The 16,198-nt window shown below is 40.5% G+C and overlaps 1 pseudogene across 1 annotated transcript in view; it reads left to right on the top strand.

Moving 5' to 3' along the window:
* LOC144215347 (smoothelin-like) overlaps positions 1 to 16,198 on the top strand; it is a 34,952-nt pseudogene that overhangs the window by 11,716 nt on the left and 7,038 nt on the right. Inside the window, exons 4-11 of the transcript XR_013330407.1 lie at positions 141 to 219; positions 529 to 608; positions 6,304 to 6,400; positions 8,620 to 9,015; positions 9,091 to 9,293; positions 10,138 to 10,180; positions 10,815 to 11,402; positions 12,099 to 12,175. The product of XR_013330407.1 is annotated as a smoothelin-like (transcript). The remainder of the gene's footprint in view (positions 1 to 140; positions 220 to 528; positions 609 to 6,303; positions 6,401 to 8,619; positions 9,016 to 9,090; positions 9,294 to 10,137; positions 10,181 to 10,814; positions 11,403 to 12,098; positions 12,176 to 16,198) is intronic.

Here is a 16,198-nt window from a genome sequence, read left to right as displayed (position 1 = left end):
TAGCCAACTAAAGTGATTAATCCAGATTTTTTTGATATTTCAAGATTGTTTTCGGACTAATAAATCAATGACGTAAAAAAGTTGTAGCAAAACCAGCAACGGCATGGCTGGACCATTGTTGATATTGTGTGTGCTCGTAGTTACGTGCTGCCGCCGAATACGAAGAGAGGAAGCTGATTAGACAAGCAATTCGACAAATCCGAGAAGAGCAACAACAAGGTGAGTTGCTTGACAAGACAGTTTGCATAACATGAGAAATGTATCCAAAAAAAATAGTCCTATGATTGACATGATACGCCTAAAAAAAACTGAGTGAAAAGGCCACCATGGTGTCTACGCGGCACGTTTGATGGCCATTCAGATAGTGGATTCCTGCCATTCTTTCATGCTGTCTAGTCAACTGTGCGTAATGCTCGTGCCGTTCTGTATCTCAACCACACAAGTGCGCAATCTGTCCTCCTACTGTCTGACTCTTTTTATGTGAGCCCATTTTTTTAGTTGTTGTTTTTTTCCATGTGTATCTTTTAGTGACAGCGGAGAGGGCTAAAACCTCCAGTCGCGGCCTGGAGACGGATAGTCTAGAGCCTCAAATTTTCAAGGGATCTGTGGTAAGTACAGAAAATCTTCCTATTGTATGATCATAAAACGCTCGTATACCATACAAATCAGAATTCCGTGTCTTGTGACGGGTTCCATTTAGGAATTGAGCACTGGCTTATTTGTGGGTATCAAGGGACGTATGGGGTGCAATGTCATAGGAAATGCTCAATTCAACTCTCGTGTATCTCACATTGTGACCAAGTGGATAACGTTAGGGTTTAACATTTCTTTGTGTTGAGTTTTATTAGATTGTTTTTGTCCAGACATGCACAGCATTACTGGAAAGGTTTTGATCATTTAAGATGCTCATTCTCATAGCTGACTAGCCCTCTAGTGGACAACAGTAGGTGTGTTTACAGTTCAGTAAAAGCCGAGATTAAGTGAATGATATGATTGTTTAGTGAGGCTAATGTGACCACCTCACCGGAGCCAGATGGTATCTAGTGCGTTTGATCAACTTTTTTCGTGCTATTTCCTCTGGAAGCCACAAAAACTTTTAATGTAGGTGGCCACTGTTGTGCTCTAGTCAGATTAGGAAACCATGACAGCAGGCTGGCGTCACAGGATGTTGGAGCATTCAAGTTTTTTGGCCTCACATCCTGACAGACAGCTGAGGGTCGTAGAGTGGGAAGGTCATGATGAGTCACGAGAGGTTGGATGTGTCTGAGGGAATGGCTGAAGACGTAGAGAGAGAGAGGGGGGGGGGGGGGTGAGAGAGATAGAGAGAGGCAGGGAGCCCACCAGCTGAGTTGTAGCAGACTAGTCTCGGCACTGCGACGTGTACGTGTCCAAAAGCAACAACAGAAACGACAGCGGGGCTCCTTCCAGGCACATCACAGTAGCGGATCTCTTTGAGCTGCATGCGATTGTACAGTGGCAGATGAACAACTGAGATAGGTCTCCAACAGCACAGCATCCACACACCTATGCAAATACCCAAACACACACCCACACACCCAGAATGCATGCCACAAGCATCAAAACAAAACCTCGACTAGAGATGAAACTTTAGCTGGAAAGTATGTAGACTCGGTTAGAGGATTAATGCATGAGGTAGCCAAAAACCATTAGACATTAATAACAGTTTTAAATGGCGTACAGTAAAAGATTCCTTGGCTGCTAAAAAGTCCACTTGGTGATAGCATATTTAAATGTAATTATACCTTCATAGTACTAAGAAATTGGCGCAAAAGGCTTAAGTCAGCACCAGAGCTGCCAAAATTATTCTCATTCATGGAAAGTAGTTTTATACAGTAGATCGTTTAAAGCGACGTGTTTTAGTTTTCCCCTATTTAACCTAAATAATATGCCATTGTCGACAAAGGGGAACCCTAAAATAAAGCTCAATTATAAATATAAATGTTGTTATTTTGTGTGCTTTGTAAGAATGAAACTTCTAGGAGAAAGCAAGGTTAAAACAAAGGCAGCGTCAGAAGTTAATGTGTCAACCAGCCAACCTATTAACTTAAGTTTGTGTGTGTTGGGGGGTGTTCGATCCCTGTGGAGACAGAAGGGGAGGTAGAGGAAATCAAGGGAGTGGCTTGTTTGTACTATGTGGTGTGCGTGTGTGTGTGTGTGGAGTTTACATGTTTGTGCACATGGCAGCGTCTATGTGTAATGAGGGAAACGCCGTCCTGACTCCACAGAGTTAAAAGAGCGAGAGAAAGAGAGAGAGAGCAAATGGGAGGCGGTCGCTTAAGAGGTAAATGTCAGTCTACTTTTCCTCCAGATGTGTCTTACGCCAAGTGCTTCACAGTCTAGCCTCGTCACCCCCGTTTTCCATCCCTGTGGCGCTTTCTGAAAAGACAACTATCTTTCCATATAGTACAGTTATATGTATATTTTTTTCTCCCCCATGAAGAAGAATGGGACATTTTCACCCATCTGGTTGTGTTTCAGGTTTGTGAACAATTTTATTTAACTTTCCTGTCAACTTCACTAGAGTTGATGAAACTTTTTTTGATGTATGAGGTCAAGGTGTCTTCCTAGAAACACACTGCTAATCATCGTCTTAGTGGGTTTTCTTGTCCGTACAAGACAGGTGCTCTGAACCAGGAGTCCATAGATGAAGGGAAAGTTGGTGAGATTTAAAGTGAAGACGCATTATTATTTGTAAATGTTTGTCTTTTAGCTGAAATGAAGTGAATAGTAACAGATTTTAGACCTGTAAAGATTTTTTTTAGTTGTTGAAGCGTTTCATGTCAACTCATTCAAACCCTTTTTAAGTATTAAGGGTTTATCTGTCATTTTAAAGTTGAAGTGTAATCCTTTAGAATACTTCAAAAGATTGGGAGAAGGCAAATATATTCTCATTCTGAATTTTCAACAAAACAATTATACAGCCCTTGTATCATTTCGAGGTAAAAATTTATATTTTTACCAATATAATTAATTTCTGGTTTCTTTTGACAAAGCTAAGAATCATTAACCATCGTCATAGTTCTCGTAAAATCTATTTGATCTGATTTTTACGATTGTATATCTTTGTATTTTCTTATCAAAGTTAGGAACCTCTTGAAACATGAGCTCGTCATAAAACATGCTCTGTAATGAAACCAACTCCAAAAAAAAATAGTAATCGGAATGATTTTTTTTGCGGGTTCCATCATCCCAGACTGATGCAGAGATGATTGCTACTGTAGCTTTGACTTTGGAGGTGGGCCGAGTATGTGGAGCCTCTCATGGAAAAGCCACCAGGCTTGGAGCTCTTTCCACATGATGGCATAGAACACCAATGCAAATTCCTTAGCAATGGAGAGCACTCAAGTCTAGTTTATCAATCCATACGCCTGTGAAGCACATGGTGGGAAAGGTAACAGTCTGCTTTTGGACTGCACTCTTGTTAAAATGTTAGATCAGAAGACTACAGATGGCCTACGCCTTGCTGTGGTCACACAAGAGGACAGTCCTCATATTTGTGGTCAGGGCTATGAGCTTTTGTAATTATAGTCTTAACACAAACATGCTTCTGCGGCCAGTTTAGAAGGAGGTCTTCAAAGTGGCCGGGTACAGGGTCGGTGTCACAGTTGACTCTTTCGGTCTTCGCTGTCTGATCCGGTTCGACGCCGCTAATAACAGCATATTGACGAGGGCCAGGTTTACTCTGCTTTTTACCCCACTTTGTTCCCAGTGGTTAAGTGGAAGCTGTGAACTGATGGCCGTCAAGGCTTCTGGGAAGAACAGGCAGGCGCGGAAATGCTCTTTCTCTCTAATTGTGTTTATAGCTCAAACACCATTATTTGCCCTTGTGGCTCCTGTGTAGGTCCATTCAAAAAGAAGACACCCTCTCTATGTAAGCTTAACCGTTGTGGCCTTCATCGTTTGTCTTGAAAAGGGCAAAAAAAAAAGTGTTCTTCCAAGATCTTCAAGCATCACATTCCACAAAATTTAAACTCTTTACTGCATCCTTAGTCACTAGTGGCTATTGTCTTGAAGTTTGAAAGGGTTTCGAAGTAAGGCAATATGCTTAGTCACTTGAGATTTTTTTTTTTCCACAAGTGGAGGAAGTGAAATGGAAAAAAATGACATGGAAGCATCTTCTTTCCCCATTTTACTTGGCCACAAAAAATTGAACTCAACGAGCCTGAGTTATTTCATGTATTTTGATCGTGCTTATAATGTCAAAAAACTACTTATGCTGTGCAAGTCAACATACTACTATCACACATCTGGCTTGTGTTCTAAAGGATTGTCTTTTTAGTCGTTGAGTCTGGCCAATTCTTCAATGCTCAGTTTCAGATCACATGCCTTAAAATAATAATCATTTATTTTGGCTGTTTGCACACTGAATAAGAGATTTACGTAGTTCCTTGCATCAACAAATTGAAATGTCTTTATAAAGGATTTTCTTTATGTGAAGGAGGATTGTAAATCAATTAAGTAAATTTCAAATAAATTGTCGTGAGGTGCTGTCTTTTTGGATCTCCCCAAAGATTTTGCCAAATCTAAGCCAATATTTTTAAGTGTTATAATAGCATAATTGATTGCATTTCCATTGTGTTATAAGTATTTTAAAATGAGTCTGAGAGGAGGCTTAGAATTTGATCTTCATGCGGTTGGGCAATTGGTTGTAACAGCTGCAAAAGTTAAACGTCTCTTTCAAAAAAGTGGATTTGATTTAAGCGATTATGATGGAGGGCTCCTTCTCAATATGTGGTTTTGTCTCTGCTTGCTCATGAAATGTCCTTTTAAAGCGGGACAGTATCTTGTTCTAATTGGACTGAGAACGTTTTGGTCCTTGGATGTGGAAATTTGCAGATGTGGAAACAGAGTAGGCTTGTGTATTATCGTGGATCAGTGTGTCCCAGGTTCCTTTGTGACAAAACAAGCCAGTCAATGGCAAGCCACCAACATCTGTCAATCGACTCACTCCCTGTCTTTTTAACTTTTAAGAAGCAAATCAAGCAAAGTTTGTGTACAAAAAAAACTCGAATAACAAGAAAAGTGTTAAAACGCCTGGAAAATTGTGTTTATGAAAATGCTGTTAATACATTAGGCTTTCATTTCAAATACTCATCTCTATTATTCAAACATAGTGTTATGCACCCCCCTCGTTCCTCCAAGTCTTTCCGAGAACACCAGCATATACTGGTGTACTTGAGTATTGGGAAACAAACTGGTTCTTACATATTATTATTCAAGTAGTTGCTTACATAGAGGTTTGTATCCGTCCACTCAACTCCATTTAACGGAGAGGGAATAATTATGCAAATATTGTACAGTTGAACAAATGTACTATCTTTGACTTTCTAGTTTTACATTACATTCTAATTTACATCTGGACCTCTGGAGAAGGACTTGGGATGAGACTTTCCATTTTTTTAGACCAATAATTATACTTGAGGACAACAGGTTGTCACAACACCAGCATAAGCTTCTTTTGCCTGAAATTGTCTGTGCTCATTTAAAGATTTCAATCCGAGCCAGATGACTGGTTACAATTTTCTTCCTTAAAATCACAGTTCCACGCATTGACTTTTGAGTTCACATTGGCTAACATGCCAATAAACATTACTTAAGGCTGTCCCAGACCTCAACTATGGTAGTCCGTTAGTGCTAAAATGCATATACGAAACCCCAAGGTTAATGATTCCTTCAAAGACGACAAGAAATAAAAACACAGTCCACTCTAACTATGGGATCATTTGGGCCGCAAGTTTGAGACTCCCCTGCTAAACCTTCTGTTATTTTTTTCCCTTCACAATTTAAGCAACCACAAATGCTGCCTTATCTGGTTAGTCATGTTAGACAGTTATAATTTTGAACATGCCTGCACTTGGAGGAGTTTTACTGTTGCAGTCAAAGGGCCTGTTGAGTTTCACAAGGTCTGCCCTCGTTGTCTCACTGTGGGCTATTTTTTTTTTTTTTATCTGAACATTTTTTTTTCACTTCTCTCATTCTCTTTAGTCCTTTGCATTATTTCTACCTTATATTTAAAATACAAGATCCACTCTATGGAGTTAATGTTGTGACTGCTGTGATGACCAGCTCGTCATCATGAAAGGCAAATAATTTTGGGCAACTGATCAGACAGTTTTGGGTCATTGTTGAATGATTATAGCGTGATTTTTGTTGTTGTTGTATTTTTAGCCACTAACTGGTCAATTAAACTTGTATATACTTTTCCGTGTGGGAAAGCATGGCTACGGCCTCTCAGAAGAACAACTGACTTCTCGCAACCAACCTCTGCTTTTCATTTTGCAGAGGAGAGAGCAAGACTGTGAACAAGAACACTTCAAATCTCAGATCCGGGAGTTACGTGGGCAGCAGATAAACCAAAGCCGAGAGCTGCATAGACTAGGTGAGTTAGAACCACTTCTCCATAAATAAGGCACACCCTTACACTCGGATTCATTTTCCACACCTCACACGTCTGTTATTGTTACCATACAAAAGCTGTTTAGGCTGTAAACATTCACCTGAAGGTCAAATTTAGATAACCTGAAGGAAAACACTGACCACGTCTATGCCATGGAACTGTGGCTGCATGATGCTGGCTAAATGCAACTTCCTTTTTAAGCGCTTGTTAAAACACCTGGGCAAAGGAGCTTTTCTTCTGAGGTGGAAAGCAGAGTCATATTAGTTCAGATTTTTTTTAAAGACCTTTAATGGCACTTTATTAACTGTTCAGGGGTGTTAAAGCCACTGGGTTAAAGTTAAGTGTGAAAAAAATTCTGTGGCTGTTAATAAAACAGCATGAATGCAGCCTTGAAACTTGTTAATGTATTTATAGTTGACAAATGTCATTAAATTTTTATTCTTGATGACACAAATGCACATTTTTATTTAATTCAAACCAATTTGCAGTACAGATGCAGTTGTGTTTGTCTTTTATGAGTCCATCCCATGGTCCCATGAACTTTGGAAGTGACTTTTGGGAACCAAAAGTGGCAAACACGACATCTACACCTTTGCGAACTACAGTTGATACCAGAAGAGAACCATTTTTAAAAAAAATGTGGCACAACAAATCTGCTAATTTAGCCTTTTTAATCCTAACTTGCAATTTAAGACAGGGTGAAGCTTGTGTCAACAAAAAAAAAGACCACCAGTGAAAAGTACTTGTCAACAAAGACAGAACATTATGTGGTTGGGATAGAATTGAGTACGTAGCAAGAGCTGGTGGTTTTTTAGAGTGGCTAGAGCTTTTTTTAGGGTTAAAGTATGTGAAAATGAGAGATGAGCTTGTAAAAAAGCACATTCTTTGTCATTGTCAACATTGCTAAATAAAATTCCCATGCTTCTTACATTTTAAAAAGAAAAAAACTGTAGTATTTATAGGTTTTAACTATATGATCATATTCTCAGCAGTACTGCATTTTATAGAAAGTGTTCTCTCAGGGCTATGATTTTAAAAATGAAATGTTTTTATAGCATCAATGGGAAGGGATTATATTCTTGTCTGACATGACCACTTGATAGTTCTGCCCACCGTGTAGTTGCCCAAAACACTATTTACATTCATAGAACTGCAAGAATAACTGAAAACAATGAAGGCCTTCAAATACAGTACGTACATTCTATTTCTTGTCCGTTTCCCCGCTTTCTATTGTTATAAAATACCTCCCGCGGCCAGAGCTATCCGCCTCTTCCTTCACAATGTCGCCATGTTGTTTGTGGTTCAATAAAATAAACAACAGAAATGGTACGGTATATTTTCAGCATCAAAATATGTCCTGATAAGAATAGATGTTTTTTTTATGTTTGCCAGATGTACAGAAGAGGGGTCAATGGATGTACTTGTATTTCCCGCTTTGAAATTTAGAAGTTTTACTTTCATTTAGTCATCAAACAAAGAAATGGCTAAACTGGAGGAAAATGATTTTCTCAGTGGGAGAAAATTCAGTGGCTTGATAACTCATTTGATCCGGTTTCTTCATCTCTGGAATCTGCGGAGCCACAGATATTCCCCCACAAAGTACACAGTTGTGTGTTTAGAGGTAGAAAGGATGTGGGCGCTGCTGTGTTGTTTGGAGTGTGGTTTCCTGAGGAGAGAGAGGGAGTAGTGAATTAGCTCAGACGAAAGAGAATGATTCTCTATTTCACTCCATTTCCTTTCTGACGTCTTGCCACCTTCACCGTTGCTCTTTCTCTCCACTTCCTCCTCTTTGATACGCAACCTGATAAATGTGACTCAGGAATTCAGGCTTGTGCGGAGGAAATGCAGACATCCCGTCATGTCTCCACGTGTCTCGTCTTTGATCCTGGGCGATATTATGTATCCAGGTCGGCCTTTGAATTGCGTATGCTCACAAGTCCCTTCTGTTTACTCAATTACTACCTGCTGCTTCTCTTCACTTACTGTACTATATAGTAAAAGAATGAAGTACCATATACTTAAAACTACGGATGTGCTGATCTTCATTTTTTTTCCCCTGGTTTTGTACTTTTCTTTTCTGGCTTGTAACCCAGATTTTGATCATAGCGATTGTTTAGGGTTAAAGAAAAAATAAATCAAAGGTCTGGTCTGAACATTTTTAAACCCGCTTTCTTCCCCCTCTTATTTATTGTGTGTTCCAGGCTCCAATTCAGGCATGGTACTCGTTCTTGACCACCTAGTCAAAGGAGACGACTCTGGACCAATGCTGATCGAGCCACAACGAGAAGCCATGGCCTCAGAGCCCGACCTGGTCCTGCCCCACCGTCAGAGGTCTGATTCTGCCGCTTCAGACTCCAGCGTGGCTTCTTTAGTTGCCAGATCCAACATGGATTCTGTGGCTGAAGAAAGTAGCCTGAGCTTGACCTACAGGACCCGTTCGGACTCTGGTTCCTCAGACAGAAGTCTGCATTCCTCTGAGCGCAGCAGACAAGACTCTGGAACATCAGAGCCTGATATAGAGTCCCAATCTTGCATCAATCAGACACTGGGCTCAGATGTCTCCGATTCCTGTATCAAGCTCCCTTTGGCTTCTGAAAGTATTGATTTTTCAAGTAACGGCAATGATCCCCAAACCTCAGACCACAATGTGAATATGTCTGAGATGTGTCCAGCAGAGGAAAAGGAGCTGGACACAGATGGCTCAACTCATAGTAGTAACCCGGAAACTGAGACCAGAAGCCTCCAGTGTCTCTCCGACCAGGACCACCATGTGAACCAGGACCTTCCGGACGGATCTGTCTTGTCTCGCGGAACTCTTGAGACTGCTCCAGTTAATGGTTGTGCGGAGGGAAAGCTCGAATTCCACACACAAAAGGTAATTTGGCAACTCTTCTCTTAATTTGATCAAATATGTTAAATTAATCCATGAAAAAAAATGTTGAAAAAAAATCCTCATCCTGGCTAAGAAAAATTAGATAGGTTTATAGTTATAGGTGTAACTTGGCCAAGTGTACATGAATTTGCACATTTTATTTAGATATCTCCTTAATAGTTATTGTTAAAATCATACCAGCAGAGGGAAGTGTTTGGCCTCAAAGCATTTGTTTAAAGGCCTTCACTTTCATCCCCCTGGCACTCGTATGACCCCCAGGTTATGTTGACATTCATAAACACCCTTTAGTTGACATCCAGTTCTGTGCTGTTTACCTTTTGTTGCATCGCTACACACACAAACACCTGTATAACTGTGCTTCCTGCCGTCAGTGTATGTCAACTCACCTGTCGTCCGAGAGGAGAACGATCTGTCTCACATCACCCAAAAGCAAAGAAGACACCAGTTCAGTGTTGCACGATATTCCGTGCCAACTGTTAATTCTCAACTACTTTAATTGCGTTTACCCAATAGTACACACGACCTCTTTTATTGTACATTTTGGATATAGGTGGACGAGCAGTCGCCTGACTGTAATGTAATCACACTGGGGGCCCTGCAGCCAAAAATAGAACAGCAGTCTTATCGTCAAACATAAACGTTACATAATAAAAAAGACCAGCAGTTATTTATGTGCTGTAGGTTAGATTGTGTAGCTGTCACAACACACATCCATTACTTTAAAGCAAGCATTTCCAGTGTCAAATCTTGTTTGTTAAAATCCTAATGTCAAATGCCATATTACTCCACTGATTATCATTTTCTGATTTTGGTTTCCTTCATATAGATTGCAGCATGTGATTCAACCGTCACTCATGACAAGGATGTTGGTAAGAAAAACAAATATTACAGTAGTGAATAAAGATGCAATTGCAATTTTTTGGGGGAGAGGAGGAATTTATTTAGTTTGACAGGAGTGGTGTATTGTGGCAGTGAACTCAAAGCAGCTCTCTTCAGTTTATTAGCTCAACCAGCATATCAAAGGCAGGCATTAGTAAGTTCTTTTTAGCACCACTCCCTGTTAATATTTAAGTGCCTTGAAGCAATAGACAACACCTAACATAAATTACCTTTGGATAAAAGAAGGTATTTAGATATGCAAATTGTGTGTTTCTTAGAACTCTGAAATTTTTTAAACTTTAAATATGACATGATGCTTCCAGCCGCACCTATTCTGATGGGGAGACTTGACATTGAGTAGCAGTTACATCAATTTAAATTTTTGAGACATATTTTAAATGGATCACTGAGTTCATAAAATTTAACTTGTATCTCAACCTAACAGTGCACACAGTATGTGATATATTATTATTATCTGTTCATTGCCAAATTGCCACGAGACATGAGTAGACTTTCTGTGTTATGGTCATTAAGACATTTTTTGTTCTGGTTTGGATCACTTATTTTCATTTTTTTTTACTGTTGTTTCTTAAAATACCTACTCACTATTCAATATCTTCACAGGACCACAAAAGCTATATACTGCTTTGGAACCGAGCAGGCGCACTAACTCTGTCCGCGATCGGATGCGCAAGTTCAACGAGTCCAGTCAGAATGTCGTTTTCTCATCTTTGAAGAAAGCGCCTCTGAGCAGTAGCGGCCAGACAAACTTCTCCAGATCGGCAGAATTGTTTACTCCCACCGCAACATCCCTCATCTCTTCTGGCACCAACCCAACATGGCCACGCGTAGACTCAGCAGCTCACACCTCTACCACATCCAAGAATCAGGCCACACCTCAACTAAGAGGCGTGGCGAAGAAACCTCTGTCTTCCACCGGCCAATCCCAGCAGTCCGTGGGTGGTACGAAACACTCGAGTGAAATGAGTGGGTCCTTCTCAGGGGATTCAAATGAAGACCAGACCCCAGGGACAGATATTGGACAAAAGCTTACTAGAGAAGAGGCCGATCCAGACATGAAGACGTTCCTCACCATCGAGATCAAAGACGGCCGCTCTACATCCTCGTCGACGTCCTTCCAAAGGGGCAACCTCGCCCACATCAGCAACATGCCCCCCCGCACCACCGCGAATGCTCTTGGGCAGAGAACAGGTAAGGCATCTTAGCAACAGGGAAGAAAAAAAACTGTAGTTTGTGTTTAATGATGCCTTTTAATTGTGAGTTTTAAAATATTTCATTTGAGAGCAGTTATTATTCATGACAAGTTGTAGGAGGCGACGAGCACCAGCGACAGGTCACAAGGGGGTTGATGACAATGATTTTCGTCAGACATGTGAAAGAGCAGGCTTGTTCTACAGGGTGCTTGTTGTACAGAGGCCTTGTTGAGTGGGTGAGGTCAGTAGTTCAACAGAGAAAGTATATCAGGACTATAGCTGCAACAACTGTCCCTCTCCAACCACGCTGAATAGTGGGGTTGAACAGACCTTGTGAACTAACACAGTGCAATGGTTTGTCCACAATTCTTTCAAATGGAGAAGCTGAAGGGATGAATTAGTCGTACGCTGGTGTCTCATTTAGCAACTTACAGTTCATTGCATCTTTCTTCTATTTGTTTTTTTCCCCCGGAGTGGTTGGAGGGATGTAAATGCACACGACGGTATTTAGATCAAAAGTGTCATCGCTGACATATTTCTTGGTTGCGTTTTGGTTGACTACCATCTTGTGTTTATGACTGTCTGGAATCTTATGTAACTGGGAAATGGCTTCCACAGGGAGTACTTACATATATTTTTCACCTTGCTTTTCTATGGCAAATGAAGTTCAAAAGTGTGATTCTGTATGTTTCAGAGCTGACGCTTGGCCTCAGAGCTTCACCGTTCAAGATTTCCTCTTCCTCCAGTATCTCATCTGGATCCTCCATCAAGGTAATTCCTTTCTAAATCATTATCGCGGCTGTTCAAACTTTCTCAAAATATATAGTAACTCATGTTCAGATGAATGTACAATTCATTTCCGCATCCAAAATCCCTTAGAAAGGGAGCGAGTATGTCTGATCAGCGAAAAGTGGACAGAGAAAGCGAAGCCAAGGGACCACCAGTGTTTATCAAATACAGAGAGAGGGTAGCCGGTCACATCTTTCCTTCTAGGGTATGTGAAAGAGAGCAAAGGAGGAGGAGGTGCTCAGGGCATTCCTCCTTTTTCTCTCGGCAGGCAAATGCCCACTGAGATTTATGCAAGTGTCGCTTAATTTACATCTGTCTATCATCCATCACACCCAAAGACAAGTTGTTCCATCTAGTCTTTATTTGGTTGTACTTAAGGGGCATCACTTAGGAGAAGTCTACTGAGATGACTGATGATAGAGGACAGTGACTGCTGTTAGACTGTTCTCGCCGCTCAGCCAGGAGTTAAAATCCGAATCAGTGCCTTAACCCTCCGCTGCCCTCCATGAAAGGAAGTTTTCTGATGTAGTGGTAGGGGGAGAAGGTAAAGAGAGGTGGGGTCTCGACTGTCTGTAATGGTCCTGGGGAGAGCAGACATAATCTGGTTATGAGATCAGGGAGTTGGTTAATTGGGGCTAGGAGGAGTGTCAATGAGGCTACGGGCTTGATATAAGTGATGCTGTGAGCGCACTATCCATCACTTAATGCTTCACTCAGCCAAAGGTAGCAACTAAGACACTTAAGGATAAGGATTTCATCAGAACATAGCGACTTTGTAAATGAGGAGACAGACAACCCTAAGGGCAACGACCTAATTTACAGGTAATGTCTTAATTTTTTAATGTAATTTTATTTTTTATGCATAGTTTTAGGTAAGTGGTAGTGCATCTTTTAACCCATCTGGAGTGCACCTATGTGTGAAAGTCAAATTTGTATTTTAGCTTTTTTCTTTTCATCCAACATGGCCAAACGTATCATATTTGACACATGAATTTTGATCTATTTTTTACCTGATTTTTATATTATTTTATAATCATATAAATACTCTTTTTCATTACAAAAAAACTATGTCCAATACAGGAGGTTAAATGGAAATTTTATATACTTCTGCAGTTTTGCTTGATTTATTATGCTATTTATTATATATATTTTTTATTTTTAAGAGATGGTATATCGGCACATGATTAAATATAAATCCGTAGTCTTTAAATTTTAGACTGTTATTTTGGTTGCTTTTTAGCATTTGAGTGTATCTGAGTCAGGGTTCAAAAACAAACTAGCTTATTTTTATCACTGACCACAACAGCATCGGGTCTGCCTGAGTCTCTGATCTGTTTGTGTGGTCTTGGCTTCCCCTCGGTGGTCCACTGTCAAAACCTCCCTTATTTCCTTCATCGTGCTTTTATTGCTCTCGTATTGGCAGCAGCTGTGTCCAGAGGCTGCATTGCCTCCTTGCTTGGTTTGACAGATGGACTTTTGCCCATTTTCGGGAGCATCATATCAAATTAACTTTAATAGTGTTTGTCATTCTGTGGTTCATAATGATCAGCAAAGTATTTATGATGGTCCAACCACATCAAATATAGTAGCTGTGAAAATGTGGAGGTTCATTAAATGCATCACAACAATATTTTGGGTAATTGTTTTTACAAGAGATGGCCGGTATATGATGAGGATATGTTGAATCTCAAGTGTCTACCTTACATAACATTTTCTCTATTTGGGTTATTTATAATATCACTCTTGAGATTGGATCAATTGGGATGGCTAAATGCCTTGAGGCGCAAACAGACAGTGGATATTAATGCCTCAGCTGTTTCTGTTCTTCTCACTAAACCGTTTTTTGAACACAAATGTCATGAAAGAGTGATGATAGACAAGTCATATTCTTTCTAGCGTCCTAGTTCATATTTGTAGCATGCTACTTGTGTTAACTCTGGACTCCAGTGGTCTACAAGTCAATGATGGCTTGTTGTGGATTTGCACAGTGGGGTGATGACCCCATTGTTAAAATACCACTCATCTCTGACACATGCTGCTTAACTAACCACTTCACATACTGTACATTGTAGTTGCTACTCACTGGAAACTTTTAGATCCCTTATTGTCCTTCATTCCACTTGTTCAGGTTTAAGAGACATATTTTGGTTGCTTGTGTGGTTTTCTGAGCTTCGCATTATATTTAATAAGAAGGCAGCAAAATGTTACTTTACCTAGAGTCCAAGACACTTTCTCTCAATTGCTCGAATGTAAACATTTAGAAAGAAAAAAAAATTTCTGCATATCGGGACACTGTTTCTTTTTTAAAGTCTCATATATTAGACTGCATTGTATGGACCAGTCTTGTTTTTTGTTGACAAATCTGGAACATAAAGGTTGATGACGTTTTTGGTTTATTTCGTATTTATAAAATGATGAGACTATTGAGTAATCTTGGGCTTCCGCCATTATGCACAGCTGACTGCCGCAATGGAATAATGCATGAGCCAAACAAAAATAGGCATGTGTGGGGCACCTGGAAAAAGGGGTTGGGAGTCCTGTTGCCTTGACTGTGAGATTCCTTACATGCTCATTGGTTGGCACACAATGTGCTATTGAAGAGGGCTGGTTTGTGGGCTGTATAAAGAACATGTGCTATATGACAGGTCTTAGAAAAAGAACAAGAACACTTACCGGCTGTTTTTTTTTTTTAATCAAAACCTGAATTTAGTCGGAATACATTTTACTTTGATGCTTTTAGGGAGAATTCTGGTTTTTGGAGGAGCTGAAAGTTCTGGTGTCAACCAGTCAGCTAGTTTTTGCTGAGATGCCTGGGGTTGACTTGGACTTCTTACCAGCTTCTGAGGGACCAGAGGCATTAGGTGGCCCAGATAGTCCTTGTTCGGCATCTGGCTTAGAGGAAGTCATTGGTGATCTCCTTTCGCAGCAAGACTATGACGAAGAGCAGTTTGGTGAGAGGAATTTTGCAAAAGCACTTAGAAGTGTGGTGGAGGAGATCCATGCTGACCTCAAGGAATTTAGACAGCAAGTGGATGTACGGCTCGACCAAGCCGAAGTTCAAGTGGTGCCTTTGGCCCAAATGTTGAGCAGTTTGCAAGAGGAGAACTTGAGCTTGAGGATTCAACAGGACAGGTTGGTGAAGCAAGTAGAGGCTCTTTGCCAGGCAATGGGGCTTCCTGAGCTTTTACAAGGTGTCATCTCCATTTCACCATCGAGTGATACACCATTGCAGAGTGATGCGCTTAATACAGCCTGTGAGGAAAACTCAAATAGTGAAACCCTTGTCGAAACCCCGGAAAGTAGAAATAGGGCAGAAGACCCGGAATCTGCTTCAAAATATCCCGACACAAAACCGGCATTGGAGCCCGAGCCAGGACCAGTCTCTCACCCTCCAGCCTTTGCGTCCTGCCGCTCACTCTCGGCTCCCTCCCTCATCGGAAACACTTCAGGGAACAGCAACACGGTACACATGATAACCTCTGTGTTTAATTGTAAGAGAGTTCTGGTTTTGAAGGTCATTGCAGCCTATTGGTGGCAGTGTTGGCAAAAGCCATGAGTTGTTTTTAACCCCGCACCATTAATGAAACTGTTTTAATCTTAAAGTTCTTTTTTTTTTTTTAAATCACCTCCCGATATTCTCAAGTACTGAATAGATCTTGGCTGGTTATCGTTAGAGTTATGGCGACAACAGTGCAATATTTCTGAAAAGGCCCATAATGACAGGTTTATTTTGAGCATCTGACTGGTGCTACCTACCTAACAGGAGATGGACTTAGAGGACTGTTAAAATGTTCAATGTTTGATCTCACAAAATAACTTTTTTTTCTTCACAACTCCATTCAACTTACAACACCGAATTTGGCAAACTGCCTTAAATTTGAGTTGCGTCACCAAAATTGCTCTGATTTTTTTTTCCTTTCTACCATTCTGCACATTCTCTTTGCTGAACTCAAAGGCCTTGTTTGGCCTCACTGCAACCCAAACATTCCTTATGTCCAAGTGACT

The sequence above is a fragment of the Stigmatopora nigra genome, chromosome 22 (assembly GCF_051989575.1).
Source record: "Stigmatopora nigra isolate UIUO_SnigA chromosome 22, RoL_Snig_1.1, whole genome shotgun sequence".
Taxonomy (NCBI): Eukaryota; Metazoa; Chordata; class Actinopteri; order Syngnathiformes; family Syngnathidae; genus Stigmatopora; species Stigmatopora nigra.
This window is presented reverse-complemented; position numbering and strand designations above follow the sequence as displayed.